General features: G+C 46.6%; 1 protein-coding gene across 1 annotated transcript in view; it reads right to left on the bottom strand.

Annotated features, from left to right (window-relative positions):
* ITGA1 (integrin subunit alpha 1) overlaps positions 1-14,455 on the bottom strand; it is a 139,317-nt gene that overhangs the window by 83,473 nt on the left and 41,389 nt on the right. The gene's annotated exons all lie outside the window — the stretch shown is intronic.

Below are 14,455 nucleotides of genomic sequence, written 5' to 3'. Positions count from 1 at the left end.
GTCCGGCACTGGTTTTTGAAGTGTACTTGTGACACCCCAAAGTATTCCCCTCCCCGGCGTAGCTCGGAATTCCTCCCTCAGAACAGTCTCTTATAAGTCACAGAGCAGCAGAAGGTACGTTCAGAGGTGGTTAAATCCACTCTCCTTCATTAAAACCAGGGTGTAGCTATAGGATCCTGAAAAAGTCCTTCCTTACCCACTGTATACTCTCCTATACATAAAGTCTAAATCCAGACTCTAATTCATTCTACGTTCTACTTCACAATCTTCAAATTTTGGTAAAAATATTAAGTGTTTCTTTGGTGCACAGAATTGTACTTAACTTAGAGAAAATTTTGTTCTTAAAAATTATGTATATCTATTTATAAAAATATATACACTTAAATACACCCATTTACAAAGTCTTCCTTAATCTCCTCATCTGAAAATAATCTTTAAACTAGTATATTTCCCTCTTTTATTTAAAAAAACTCTCACAGAGGTAATTATTAAGCACTATTTACATTGTATTATAGCTCACTGTGTGAGATTTTTTCCTTAGGCTAGAAAACCATTTTTTAATTTATATTTATTTTTTAAATTTACTTTTCAATGATGGTTGGCATACATTATTATATTAGTTTCAGGTATACAACATAGTGATTAGGTATTTATATAATTTATAAAGTCATCACCCCAATAAATCCAGTACCCACCTGACCCCACACGTGGCTATTACAATATTATTGTCTGTATTCCCTATGCTGAAGTTTACGTCCTCTGACTATTTTTAAAACTGACCATTTGTACTTTTTAATCTGTAAACTTTTTCATCCAGCCCCTACTCCCCTCCCATCTGGCGATCATCAATTTGTTCTCTGCATCTACGACTGGAAAATTCTGCAAAGCAGGGGTTTGCTTACTCATCTCTCTTATCGCCTCTCAAAATAGCACAGCTTCTCGTGTGCAGACGAGCAACGATGGATTAGCAGGATGGAAGACAACACGCTGAAGTATGAAGGGTGCCGGTTGTAGTTAGAGGTGAGCCCCTAACAGTTTCCTCTTTGTAAAGGGAAGTTTCATGAAAGGTAGAAACTTTCAAGTGGGCTCTTCATGTGGAGGGGGAGATGTTATTTGGCAGGGAGAAGAACATATGTCCCAAGGATCAATGAGACATACAACGGGACAAATATGGTAGCAAGATCTTAGAGAGATTCAGCCGATTGCATGGAAGATGCCGAGAAGGAATGGATGGTCGGCCCGGGCCCATTTATGTACATTTCCTGTTCATTTCTCAGGGATGATGGCCAACAGCTGGTTACCATCTTGTGCCTAATTGCCTTCCATATAGTTGAAGACAGTTTTAAACACTGCTCACTCTCCACTCCAAAGTAAATAGTACATGCCCCTACCCTTTCCTCACAGCTTTACTTCTATTTTTGAACACTTTAAACAGATTGTTTTTAATATGAGAAACACACAAAATAGTCCTTCTATGGCAGGATTTCTCCACTTTGGTGCTCTTGACATTTTGGGTCAGAAAATTGTTTACTACGAGGGGCTGTTCTGTGCATTGTCGGCAATTAGAAGCACCCTGGCCCCCTCCCGCAGATGCCCCTGAGTTGGGAAGGTCAGAAATGTCCCCAGACAGAGCCAAATTGCCCTGCGATCAAAACCGTCTGTATAGAGGCCCACTCTCCTAGAGGTAAGGGCCACAACCCCACCACCAAAGATTTTGTTCAAAGACGACTGGAAACCAAGGCGGCAGGCGTCTGCATCGTGCCAGAGCTTGCAGGGGCCCGGAACCACAGGCCCACCCAGAGCCCCCGCAACAGTGTCTGTACCCAACAACACGCCCCGGAAGTCGGCGTCCTATTCCGGTCTGAGAGGTGGAGGTCTGTGATACAATACCCCTGTTTCATAATGTTGACTCAGGTAACAGAATGTCCCTACGTGAAAAGCACTCAGCGTCCTTTAGGCAAAAGAGGAAAGGGGTTATCTTTAATCAAGATAGTCGATGTCAGCCTCTTGAAGGATTTTTCCAGCACTTCATTACCTCTAGCACATGCACTCCCAAAGGCCTGTTCATGGCGCCCTGTCGATAGAAGACCAAGGGCCTTCGGCTTCCTTTTTGGGCCCTTTGTTTATTCCTTACCGTTGAGTGGAATGTCCGGGGGTGTGTGCTGCACTTTTTTCATTTCCTGTCCTCAGATTGCTCCAGGCAATTTGCCCAAAGTGATTGTAAATCAGCCTCTTTCATGTTTGCTAAGGCACCAAGGAGCCTCAAGCCCAGGAGATGACAGAAAAAAAATAGTTTACATTTTGTTCTTTTGATTTAAAGGGGGGCATAAACAGTCAAAGCAGCTTCTGGTAGCTTTAGTTCAATGTTCATTTTGTTTTGTGACGTTGTCTTGGCACTTTATGTACCAGAAGTCAAGCAAAATCATACTTATTCTCATTCAAAGTCAAACAAACTCAGAACTGACAGAATGGAGGAGGCTTTGGGGCCCACGTAAGGTGACAACGATGGAAAATAAAACAGAGGCAACAGTCACATGTCAAAAATAAATTCTTGTTTCACATGTACTAGCCAAAAAGATTTTTTTCCTTAACAACAACAATGCTGTGTACCTGCTATGTGTTCCTCTTCACTTGCTCCTCCTCATAGAATTTTCCAGAACCCACCATTAAATCCCGTTATTGTCACCACTGTGCAGATGAGAAGGAGGCCAGGAGGGCGGAGCAACTCGCCCTCACTCCCCCAGGGGTCCAGAGTCATTCGTGGGGGTTCAGTTTCTAGGACTTGGCCCTAAGCCGGGAAGGGCTAGCTGAAGCCGACATGATGAAGGATTAATGAATTAATTTATTTTTAGAGAGAGGGAGACGGAGGGAGAAAGAGAGGGCGAGAAACATCGATGGGAGAGAGCAACACTGATCGGCGGCTGCTGCTCACACACGACTCCTTCAGATATGGTTATATGTGTTTGCTATCTGTCTTTAGGCTGGCAACTGAGGAGGAAGATGAGGTGGTTGGCGATCAAGGGTATCCCTTGGGAGAGATCATTTGGTGCAAATTATCCCGGGCTGGACTTTGAGGTATAAGTCATCTAAATGAGAGAGAGAAAGAGAAGGAGAAATAACGTAGAGCTGTGTAGTGTTTTCTGCTTACAAGCGTTTTCACGTGAATGATGGGGCTGAGCTGGTCAGTACACCGTGGAGGTCAGGCAGGCCAGCAGCCACTAGCCTCGGGGTTCGCAAACCGGACCCCGGAGGGTTCAACGACTTGTCCAGGACCAGGCCGTGCCAGTGGCAGGCCAGGACTTCACCCTTGGTCTGTTGAGGCCGGATCTTAGGGTTTCTGTGGCTGCAGTACTGTTCAGTCAGTCAGATTAATAAGATGACTCAGGTCCCCAGAACCCTCAGCCGGCTCCTGAGAGCTTTAACCGTCCTGTGGCTTTGGAGTGTTTGAGGACAGGACCAGCAGGCAGCCCTGGGGGAGGGAGCCAGGCCTGCGCACCTCCAGGTCAGGGGCCCGGACACGGAAGGCCCCCTCCCCCGGCCCCCCGCCGCCCAGGCTCAGCCGCGGCAGCCTGTTGGCCACGGCTCCTCCGTGACGAAAGTCTGTCTCCCCCAGGGTGGTCTGGAGATTCTGATCTAGCAATATTCGGGTTGGAGTGCTGAGCAGCCAGTGGGGTTTAGAATGTTCTACATTCCAAGCCCAAGGCAAGAGGGCATCAAATAAATGATGATGAGTGATACGCATTAAAATGCTGTTGCATTCTTTCAACAGCCTCCTACATAGGTTTATCCAGTCTAGAAATAATAAGATAAATTAACATTATATTCATTATTTTCTATATGGTGGAATGATGATACAATATTAAGGTTAGGAATAATAATAGTTGTATTATTATGGTTAATTAATGGTTTCTAGAGCAAATTCCCTGGTAGTATAGAAGGATGGTGATCTTTAGCGATACATGAGCGTGGGCTTAAACCTACCCCTCTCATTCGTTTACTTAATTATTCAGATGTATTCAGCTCCTCCACAAACATTAATCAAGTCTTTACCTTGGGTGGAGCATATGCTCGACCCCAGAGATAAAAAGCTATAAAGAGGCAGGACTTCTGTTTTCAGAGCTCCTACAGACTGGCTGGGAGGAAAATACTGCAAACGACTTAACCTCTACGAGCCTCAGTGTATCCTATTTAAAATTAGCTTAGAAATGCCTGCCAGGTATTTGTTGCTGTGAGAAACACAAATTAGGCAACGCCACGAGAGCACACTGAATAATGAGTTAATAGGTTTCGTAAGTAAAATCCAAAGAGTCAAAGTACCATCTGGCTGTTGAATTTTATTTCAGAAGAGGATTTCCCTCCGTTCTGATGACCATTTGGACCTTAAAAGGTGCCACAGGTGTGTGACATCAGTGGGGAGGAGAGAGGGCTCACTGGCTCCTGGCCACGGCCAGCTTCCTGCTCCTGCACCCAGCTGCGCTGACACCGGTGAGGAAGTCGGAGGGGGGGGGTCGGCCCTCCCAGGGGAGCAGCTGGCGGAGGAGCAGAGCTGGTGGAGCCTGGCCTCGCCGTCAGATTCCGGGCGTCTCACCTCAGTGCCTCGCTTCGCAGGGGCCAGTCTGTGACACCACAGGGGTTCTCGACTCTTGGCAAGTCGAGGCCTCGCTCCCTCCAGTGACAACGGATTCCCCCCTAACCTGCTTCAAAAGTGTGAGGTCTATTCCAAGGACAGCATGAGCCAGCTGGCAGTGACTCTTCCAGTACATGCAGGCCACACCGAGTCGCAGTCTGAAGCCACCTGGGAATCAGAGAGCATGCCTGGGCAGGGCGGCCCCGGTGGCGCGGGGCTGCAGAGGCGCCGCCCCCGCGAACCTGGCACTGGTACATCCTGGGCACCCGGTGGGAGGAGCTCACCCCCTGCTGCTCGAATGGGTAGTGACTCCAAAGTCACACATCCTCACTGCAGCGGTGTTGTGACACATTAGGTGCTTTGCATAAGTCCAAACGTACGTTTTGTTTTCTCTTAAAATGCAGATAAAATATATTTAATGGTGAGACACTCCAGGGCATTGGAAGAAAACTGTTTTAATGGTGAAAGTTGGTGAAGTTGGAAGCCATGTTCCTCACCTCATAATAAACAAGGAGCCCTCTTTGTAACAACAGTGCTGTGGATCCGCGATCTTAATTAGTTTAATGACTCCTAATAGGCTAAGTGAGCCAGACCTCAATTTTGGTGCACATGGATCCCTAAAAAGATAAAATCTAATGAAAACTCCAAGCGAATCTATCCAAAACCATTACAGCATCACACTCTTCTTGCTGGTTCACACTGAGATGGTCGCTTGTACAGAATTGCAGCCGTGAGAAGGAGGGGCCGAAGCACAGCGCTGGTGAAGCCCCCGGAAACAGACACAGAGTGGGAAGAGGACAACCTGGGATCCCTGGCAAAGCGGGCAGGCAGCACGCGCGCCTAGAAGTGACATCGCAACCTCCGACGCAGGAATGTATCCTTTCTGCAGAACGCACCACATCCCGCTCAGCGTCTCCTCCGAACAGCTGGAGCTTTCCTGTGCAGTTATGTAAGAAAAAAACTTCTGGCTCCATCGATCTTGCCATTCAAAGCTCTTTCATCAGAAATGACGTAATATGCCAGCAAGACATCCACTGCCATCGGCAAGTCCAGAAAAGCCAACGCAAATAAACACCTCGCTGTTCAAGCATTTTTCCAAGTTTCATCCTGAGGAGCTGCCTTTTAACTTCAGCTTGGTGCAGTGAGCAAACTGTTTGGACTTTTAGTGCTAATGTCCCATAGGCCTCCAGTTCTTACGAATGGCATTTGAACTTCAAACGGAATGTGTGTGTGTGTGTGTGTGTGTGTGTGTGTGTGTGTGTGTGTCCGTAGACAGCTGGCGGTAAAGCAGGCAAGGAGTCCTAATTCTGGGCACACAGTAGGTGTTTTCATACAAGTTTGTTAAATGGAACAGGATGGAATAAACAGAGAAATGAAGATTTCTAGAATAAAGGTCACTCTGGCTGTAAGAACTTGTCCCCTCTTGTAAGAGCTGCCCAGAATATTAAACTCCAATAGAGTGTTTCCCAAACATCCTTTGTTAAAAATCCCCCTTTAACATTCCTCTGCATAAGTTTGTTCTCCCAGTGTTTATTTTCCTTTGTAGTATCCACCGGCGTCCGCTCTTTTCCCAGACCCTCCCGCCGCTGCGAACAGCCGGCTCTGCCCACTCCCCTCAGGCTGCCCCTTCTACCCAAATTCTTCAAGCCTTGCCACCTAATGCCTCTGCCCTGGTTGCGTCGTCTCCTGGATCAGTGTTTTATGGGATAAAAAAGCTGAGGACCTTAGAAGTCCCGGATCCCACAGCAGGAAACGCGCCTGTGTGTTTGTGCAAGCAACGCAAGCAAGAGCTCTGTTCCCCAGCTGCCCCGGCAGCGCGCGCTGAGCTCGTCGGTTTCTGTGACTGCACAGCGTGGAGCGGGCACAGGGAGGGCGAACCGCCCTTCGGGGCAGAGCGGGCGGCCCCCGCGCAAGTCTTCACCCAGACACGTGCGCTGCAAAGTCTTCGGGTGTGTAGGAATCTAAATGGACGTTGCCTTTTTGTTCATGAAAGAGTTTTTATTAGCTCACATGTAGTCTCTCCTTGGTAGGACAGGAAGACCCTGGCCACTTCAGGGCATTTTTGTTACGTAGTGTACACATGGGTACTTACGAGGGCCGAGAAGTCAGAAAGGAGGTGAGCAATGCAGAAGAAAAGGTTTCCGATTTACCCACAGCTTTCACTGGCAATTTCCAATTTCCGGCGCTAGGGCGTTCCATGATGGAGTCTCCTGTACCATTTAACATCACAGCTCTCCTGGGTGGCTCGAGTGTCAGCTCTGAGTGTCAGCCACACCCCATGTCCCAGGGTAAGAGACGCGGTCACTCCTTCAGACACTCCCATTGCTTCTCTGGGGACAGCACTCTTCTCCTACTTCCTTTTTGTTGGGCGGTTGGTTTCTACGCTGAGCGAGTCTGATGAAAGCCAGGAAAATCAAGACCATTCCCACCGCTGGGCGCGCGACCTCGTCGCCTTCCTGACCCTCGAAACCGCTTGCTGTGCGCGCCGGCAGAGATAACCTCGGGGCTGGCCAGGCGCTCCCGACTCCTGTGCCGCGCTGAGCAGAAGCACAAGTAAATTCGCAGAACTCACTGCCCAGAGTCTGTTAGTAAAGGCACAACGCTTTGCTCGGGTCCCTTCTGTGAGACAGGTGCGGGCTGCCTGCGGTCGACCTGAGGCCGAACCACTGGCATCTCACAAATGGGGAGGACGGAGGCGCTCTCGCTGCCCAATGTGCAAATGGTACCGAAGCAGGCAAAAGCCACTCTCTTTTTCTTAAGTGTAAAATTTGGCCTTAAGAGTTAAGATTGTGTAAGTGAAGACACACTGAGGTGTAACAAAACAGGAAATGGAAATAAATGAAAAAAAATCATAAAAATTTCAAAGATACATTTGACTTGAAAGCACTTGTTTAATTATTGAAACTTGAGGAGTAAAAGTTTAAAGCTTTTTAAAAATGTGGTCATTTGTATTGCACTATATTACCTATAAAATACATTAGACATTATTCACTTAATGAAATTCTTAAAAGTGAAAAAAAATCAGTTAAATTAGCTTGTGATTACTCATATTGAAAATAATTACTGGCATTTTGGGTCAGCTACAGTATTTTTTTCAAAAAGGGACATGCCTAGACATTTTAAATGGTATGACTTTTATGCAAGGTTTTAGAAACAGAACCAATATATAAAATGAAGTCTACCTACATTTCAATTCACCCTGGACCCTAAAGGGATTTCAGATTTACCTTGTCTTGATCTCTCTCTCTTTTCTTTTATTTGCTAGATTGCTCAGAAGCAGGAGGCAAAGTATACAGATTTATAACATTCCTTTTTGATGCAATACGGTTATCTAAATACTTCCTGGTTGAACATGTGAGTGGTCCACTGTTAACATTAATGCATGAAAGGCTTCGTGGAGCTGAAGGAATGGAATACTGAGCAAGCCCCAACCAAAAACAAAACCTACTGAAAAAAACGATTGCTTATCCTAGAGTTTCCCAGGGCTCCAACTGGCCATTTCAAATTCCAGACACTAAGAGATGTCGTTATTGATTCTCCCATACCATTTAACAGTCTCGCTTTTCTGGACGGCTTAGTGCTGGCCCTAATAACACACCACCACTTAAAAATAATTTTGTGTAATTTCTTCCCTTCCTAGCTACTTATTATAAAAATTTTTCCATTACACCATTCGCTACAAAACATTCTCTTCATTCAAAAGCTTTTTGGTGCCTCTGATAAATTTAAAACTTGTCAAGTTTATCAAGAGCAAATCCTGTAAGCTAAATGAATATAACATGTTGTTTACCAGAAAACAAATTGGAAAATAAATCAGGAAGTTTTTTAAAGGACATTGTGGTTTGTTTATAAGAGATAAAGAAAAATCTCAGTATCCTGGTATGTAGAAATATTTCAGAAGGCAAGGGTCAATAGAATGCTTGTTTTCTTTGCAGGGGAAAGAGATAAGTTCTGATGCTTTCTTTTCTGTTTTGAGAGAGCTGTAAACTTTGTTTTCTTAGCTATAATTGCCATTGCTAAGACCAGGCCATGATGATCTTTTTGTATGAAGAACATAACTTGAGCAGTAAGATCCTTGGACCCAAACCCCCTGTGTCCAGAAGCAGCATCCTTTGCCCACTGGGGTACGTTGAAACTGAAGCACAGACAGATGTTATGGTTAACATCCCCTCAAACTGGCGGCCAATATTTTTCTAAAATGGAAGCATTCTTGTCCTCAGTTAGTTAGCATCACAGCTCTAGTGACCAAGTCATACACAAATTCAGGCAGATGTTACCTCGGGACCGGGAGGAAGGGAAGGAAGATGAGAGGTTCCAGAAGGAAACAAAAAATGTGACTTTAACTTTAAATGTTTTTAGAGGAAAATGCTTACTCCCCATCCATGCTGTTTCCTTGTGGAAGGGCCTCACTAGCCGCAACGCCCCTTGTCTTTTTCTACATCTGCCCTCTGTCCGCACTTGACTGATTGGAGTGTTTGGAAGGAGAAGCTATACAGTAGCCTAGTCTCCTCTCTTATTCACTTTCTCTTGGAAGCAAGCCTTTCTGCAGGAGAAAAAAATGCTTTGTTCTGGTTCTCCAGTGTCAAACTCTGTGCTGGGGCCGGAGGGGAGAGTCAGCCCCCCTCGGGGGTCAACGGTGGGGAGCTCACTGATCAGCTGCGCTCCGTGCTGACCCTTCGGCACTTCCCAACCGGTTCTGACCGGCAGACAGGCAGAAATTACTTTCTCAAAAATCCTAATGGTGTTTTATTTCTTATGAAAAAGAAACAATTATGGGGAAATGTTTAGACTTCAGAAAGCTGAGTATCGGGAACATTTGTGGTTTGTTACGACATTCCTTTAATTTCCTTGTTAGCTTGAAGTATTTCGGGGGAAAAAGCGTATAACGGTTCCCTATGTAATTATTATCATACGTTTGAAAATGTACTGACATGCTGTAACTTCTATAATTCTTTTTAATTTCATTAAATGCCAGCTAGCGATGCCATTCTTGTTTCTTAGAGTGGCTAGGAGGCACAAAATAAAAGAATGCGAATGAACGGCCTTAATGGCCTCGACCCATTTCCCATTTGCTACAACCCCTGGCCTTGCATCAGCAGTGGGAGAAGGGCGGGGGTCCGCAGCAGGCCTCGGGGGGCGTGACGAGGCTAAGGGGGCGAGGGGGCTTCCGGGGCAGGCAAGGCGCCCCGCAGCCTGGGCGGGGGGGACCTGGCCAAGGGCACTGCGCTGGGGAGCATCCCTGAGGGTGAACTTAAGGGGAAAAAATGTCAAAGGTTTGGGAAATGACATTGGCACTAGGATTAGCCGAAGCTCATGCTGTGGTTAAACAAATACATGGGCCGGAAAATGTACCGACTGATAGAATTTCCACAGGTTCCTTTCCATGATCTCCTCTGCATAAGACATCCTGATGCCTTCGTTCGTGTCCTAGGACTGCGCCGTGTGTATGGATGGGTCGTTGCCTCTGTGACAAGTGCAGATACCCTGAGCCCTGGGACTCAGAGGCACAGTCAGGGAGAGGAGCTCAGGACTCCTTGGTCTCGGAAGAGTTTAACTAAGAATCATGGGAGCCAAACCACTTGCTGGCTTTCCACCGGCCGGCCGCCACCTTTATGAGACAAAGACCAGGCAGTCAGGGAAGACGTAAAAAACAAAACAAACAAACGAATGAAACCAAGAGAAAACAGGGCCTCCCTCACTTGAGAACTGTCCAGCATGCTAGCGGTGGGGTGAACACCTGCTTCTGAGAATAGAGACATGTAAAGACGGACGGAGAAATGCCAAGGGGTCCTACACTTATCGGCGAGGTTACCCAGGGCCCAGCAGGAATACGGCAGAGGAGCGAGGCTGTGAACTCGACCATGTTCCTCAGGTGCGACACCTGCCGAAAGCCTGCTGCCCTCGTCATTTCTCGCCACCCCACGTGTCCTTGCCACCCTCTGCTTTTAAATTATTATTTGCATCTTCAAAGGGGCAGAAATTAGCCCAACTGAATCAGTAATAACCATAAAGACCTCACCTTGTGACATGAATGGAATCTAACACCATGGTTCCTCAAAAGAGTTTCTTGAAGTAAAACATCCCCCCCCCACACTCACCTCTCTATAAATTCAATGATTTATTTTCCTTTCCGTAGCCACAAATGTACTTTTTAAAACATATATCTGGTTATAGACTGTTATTTTGGGATGGCTCTGCAGAGCCCAATAAACAGTCCCACCCCCTAAAATGCAATTTACACCCATTAAAATGAGGCTTCATTTCACCTTTCCATTCTTGTGATGTTTTCTAGCAAAGTTGGGGGCCCCCTTTAATAGCTGCCCTTCCCTGATGCGGCTTGTATTCTCGTCTGAATCACTTCTTAGCCTTCAGAACGTCCATACGTCTTTCGAAGTCTATCTCAAGCTGCCCCGCTGATACCCATTCTCTGTGTTCCCACAGGACCAGTATAGCTTCATCCCATGGAAAATACTGCATTACAGTAACCAGTCCACATGCCCCATTCTCTTCCTGGACTATGAACTACTTAAAAGTTAGGAAGCCATATTCCCATCCTCAATACCGAGCACAAATCCCACATGTGATAAAGATGGTTTCTGGAATCCCAGTATCTATTCCTCCCTTCTCTGTAGCAGTCGAAGCTTTCCTCTACGCAGGGAGGCAGCACACGTGGCGGACTGACCCCGTATGTAGTCTGTGTAGCTCTGTGACCACACGCGAGTCAAAGAAAAGCGAGTGGGAGTTTTGCACGAGACGTCCAGGGAGCTCCGTGAGCAGGACCGACTCGCCCAACAGGTTTGCCGTTCTTGGCCCTTCCCCACTCTCCTTCGTCTGTCTGTCTCCTTCCCCCTCCCTTGGCTGCGGACTCCTGCAGGATGGGAAGAGCTCTCCGATGCACTGAATTGTGTCTCTCCCGGGGCAGATGCCGAAGCCCGAACACCCACTGTGACCCTCCGTGGAGATGGGTGGTTGAGGTTCAATACGGTTGCGGGAGTGAGGCCCTAACCCAACAGGGCCGGCTCCTGATAAAAGCGGAAGAGACGCTCCACACGCGCACTCCGAGGCCAGGCCAGGCGAGGCCGTGGTGAGAAGCCAGCTGTCTACACGCCAGGAAGGTGCCACCAAAAACCAGTCTGACGGCACCTTGATCTTGAAGGTCTAGCCTCAAGAACCACGAGGAAGTTAACTTTTGTTTCCCAAGCAACCCAGCTGGAGGTGATCCGTCCTGGTGGCCCGAGAAGGCCACCGTGAGCGCCGACGCCGCCCTCGGTCATCAGGTGGGCTTGAGGGGGCAACAGGGAAGAATGTGGGGCAGGCAGCGGAAGCGGCCTGGGGTGGGGTGACACGAGGTCTGCCCCACCGGATGGGGCCACCTTCCCACGCCCTTCTTCTGTGTTCGGTGTTATTCTGGAAGCGCTGTTTTAGATTGCTTCAGCTACGGGAGTCCCAGCGAAGCCCAGTCTTAACGGATTCATTGATATGAATAATATTGTTAAGAAAAGCTTTCTTACTGAGTTTACTTATCTGCCACCCCATGGACATCAGCAACTCTATGCTACTATACCCAGCCATCGTCTTATTTTCAGGGGAGGTTTTTTGTGTTTTTTTTTTTTTTCTTCTTTTTTCTTTTTGGCTTCATGGTACAATTCAACTAAGCTAACACACCTCCATTTTAAATGGCCAAATCACAGATTTAAGGTATATTTTAATTTACTATACAATTATCAGAATAGCTTCAATTTACTTAAAAGAATACTACTTCTAAATATATTCTTGCAACAAAATAAACTTGACCTAAACTATGACTTTGGGATCACATAAAAAGGAAACTTTAATACCTACAACAATGGCCTCTCAAAAGAATTATTAGCTGCTGCTGAATAAGTTTTCAGAAAATGCTTAATGCTGGCCCAGATCAAGATAGTCAAGTCAGGTGGAATAATTTAAGAAAAGACAAAATGTCTGGCATATGCATTGCACTAGGAAACATTTTTCCAGAAAATATGTAGCCATAATGCTTTAGGAAGCCACAGTATATTACATAGTGTTACGTTTTCTTTTAAGCTGTGTAAAGTTATAGAAAGAGTGCATCTATTGTAATAAAAATGTAAAAATGATTAAGTGGCATTAGACTGGTTGCACCCTTATGAGGCAACAGTCAGAATCCCGGAGGTTCTATCAACCTATAGGAGCTTATCCTAGTAAAATGCCATTTTACTGCTTTTCTTCAGAGATGGTCTTTTCTGTCTGTTGGTACTACACAAAGGTAGCACTCCAATCCCAAAGCCTTCGATGGCTTACCATAACAACCAGTTAAAGCTAAGCTCTTCTGAGCAACCACATCAGGGGAAAACAATACAGATCTAACGATACACTACAGATATTTCTGTTAGAATAAAGAAGCATCTTCTCATTATTTAGAATATTTTTTAGGATTGAAATCTGGTTCCAGGTTTCTAGTGATGGTGTTCATTCTCCATTCTAATATAGATATATCATTTTTGATTATATATTGAGTTTTTTTGCAAGAGAAATCCATTTGACTTATCCTAGGTCAAACGAATTTAAAACAACCTGCATTTAATTAATTTTGACTTCCCAACAATGAACCGATTTGATGGTAAACCATAGAATCTCTGAGTTGGAGGGGGGTGAGCTACACCCGCTGTGGTTTAATTTGCCCCCCCCCCCATTTCCTCTGAGGCCCGCGGCTCCCTTCTTTAGCCCCTGTCTTGCTCTGATTGAGCGTTTCAGAAGGTGCCGCCATGTTCTCAGGGGGCCCGGGCACTGAGGCAGGGTAGCTAAGAACAGCAGATGACTTTGTTCCCCCAGAAGCTATCAAAAAGTTTAAAAAGACATAGAGAAAGGAAATGAAATGGACTGGGACTGCTGTGTACAGATCGGAAGCACAGAAATGTCTCTGTGTGACAACACAATGAATAGGTTCTTTCCGCCCGCACAGAGCAGTGAGGTCCACCACCTGCGAGCGGGTGCGGAGGAGCTGCGAGGACTGGGAGGTGGAACGGCCGTCAGCCCTGACCCCCAGGAGCTTGAGTCCCTCGTGAGAAGGAGGTGCAATCAAACAGCAACTCTCCGAGGCTGAGGGGAAAAAGGAAAAATTCTCACGGACTCTACGTGAGTCCCGTAATCGCGTCTATTACAACGTAGATGCCAATTTTATAAACCCAAACAATCCTAGTTTATTTTTCCCTCTTATTTCATCATCGAAAACATCAGTGCTAACAGAAACTTGGGACTACATGTCTTGGGACTTAATTGGCGGATCCTTCATAGATTATGAAAGAGCGTGGCACCTGCTTCCGCTGACCCCTAGGTGATCAAACATTTTTAAAAATGTTCCTGAGAGGACACTACATTGCACATTGGAAAGTGCTTTCAGAAATTGAGGTCAGAGTTAGAAGCACTGCCAGAAGGTAAGAAATAAAAATAAAAATAAATGACACAAATCACACTGCCTTTGAGTGTGTGACTGCGAGGCCGGACGTAAAGCTGAAATCTTCCATTACGCAACGTGGGAATCGGTCATCTAATTACAAGCAAAGGGCGACATGGTGATGTGTCACCGGGAATAATCGCCGCTTTGTGTCGGGCGGGTCCCCTGGAGAGAGCGAGGCTGACCAGCACCCGCTTGCCGGCCACCGCTGACACCTGCCTGGTGTGTGGGGCCGCCGCCGCCCAGAGGGAGGTGGCTCCATGGGGTCTGCAGCCCACCCTGACCCGGTTCTCCCTTCGCATCTTGACTGCGGCTGCTATTCCGTCCTGAAGAGCGTGAAAGACCAGGAATACAGGTGGTCGGGGTGCTGCAGA

The sequence above is a fragment of the Pteronotus mesoamericanus genome, unplaced genomic scaffold (genome assembly GCF_021234165.1).
Source record: "Pteronotus mesoamericanus isolate MK-2021 breed Mesoamerican mustached bat unplaced genomic scaffold, CSHL_Meso_final contig_29, whole genome shotgun sequence".
Classification (NCBI taxonomy): domain Eukaryota; kingdom Metazoa; phylum Chordata; class Mammalia; order Chiroptera; family Mormoopidae; genus Pteronotus; species Pteronotus mesoamericanus.
This window is presented reverse-complemented; position numbering and strand designations above follow the sequence as displayed.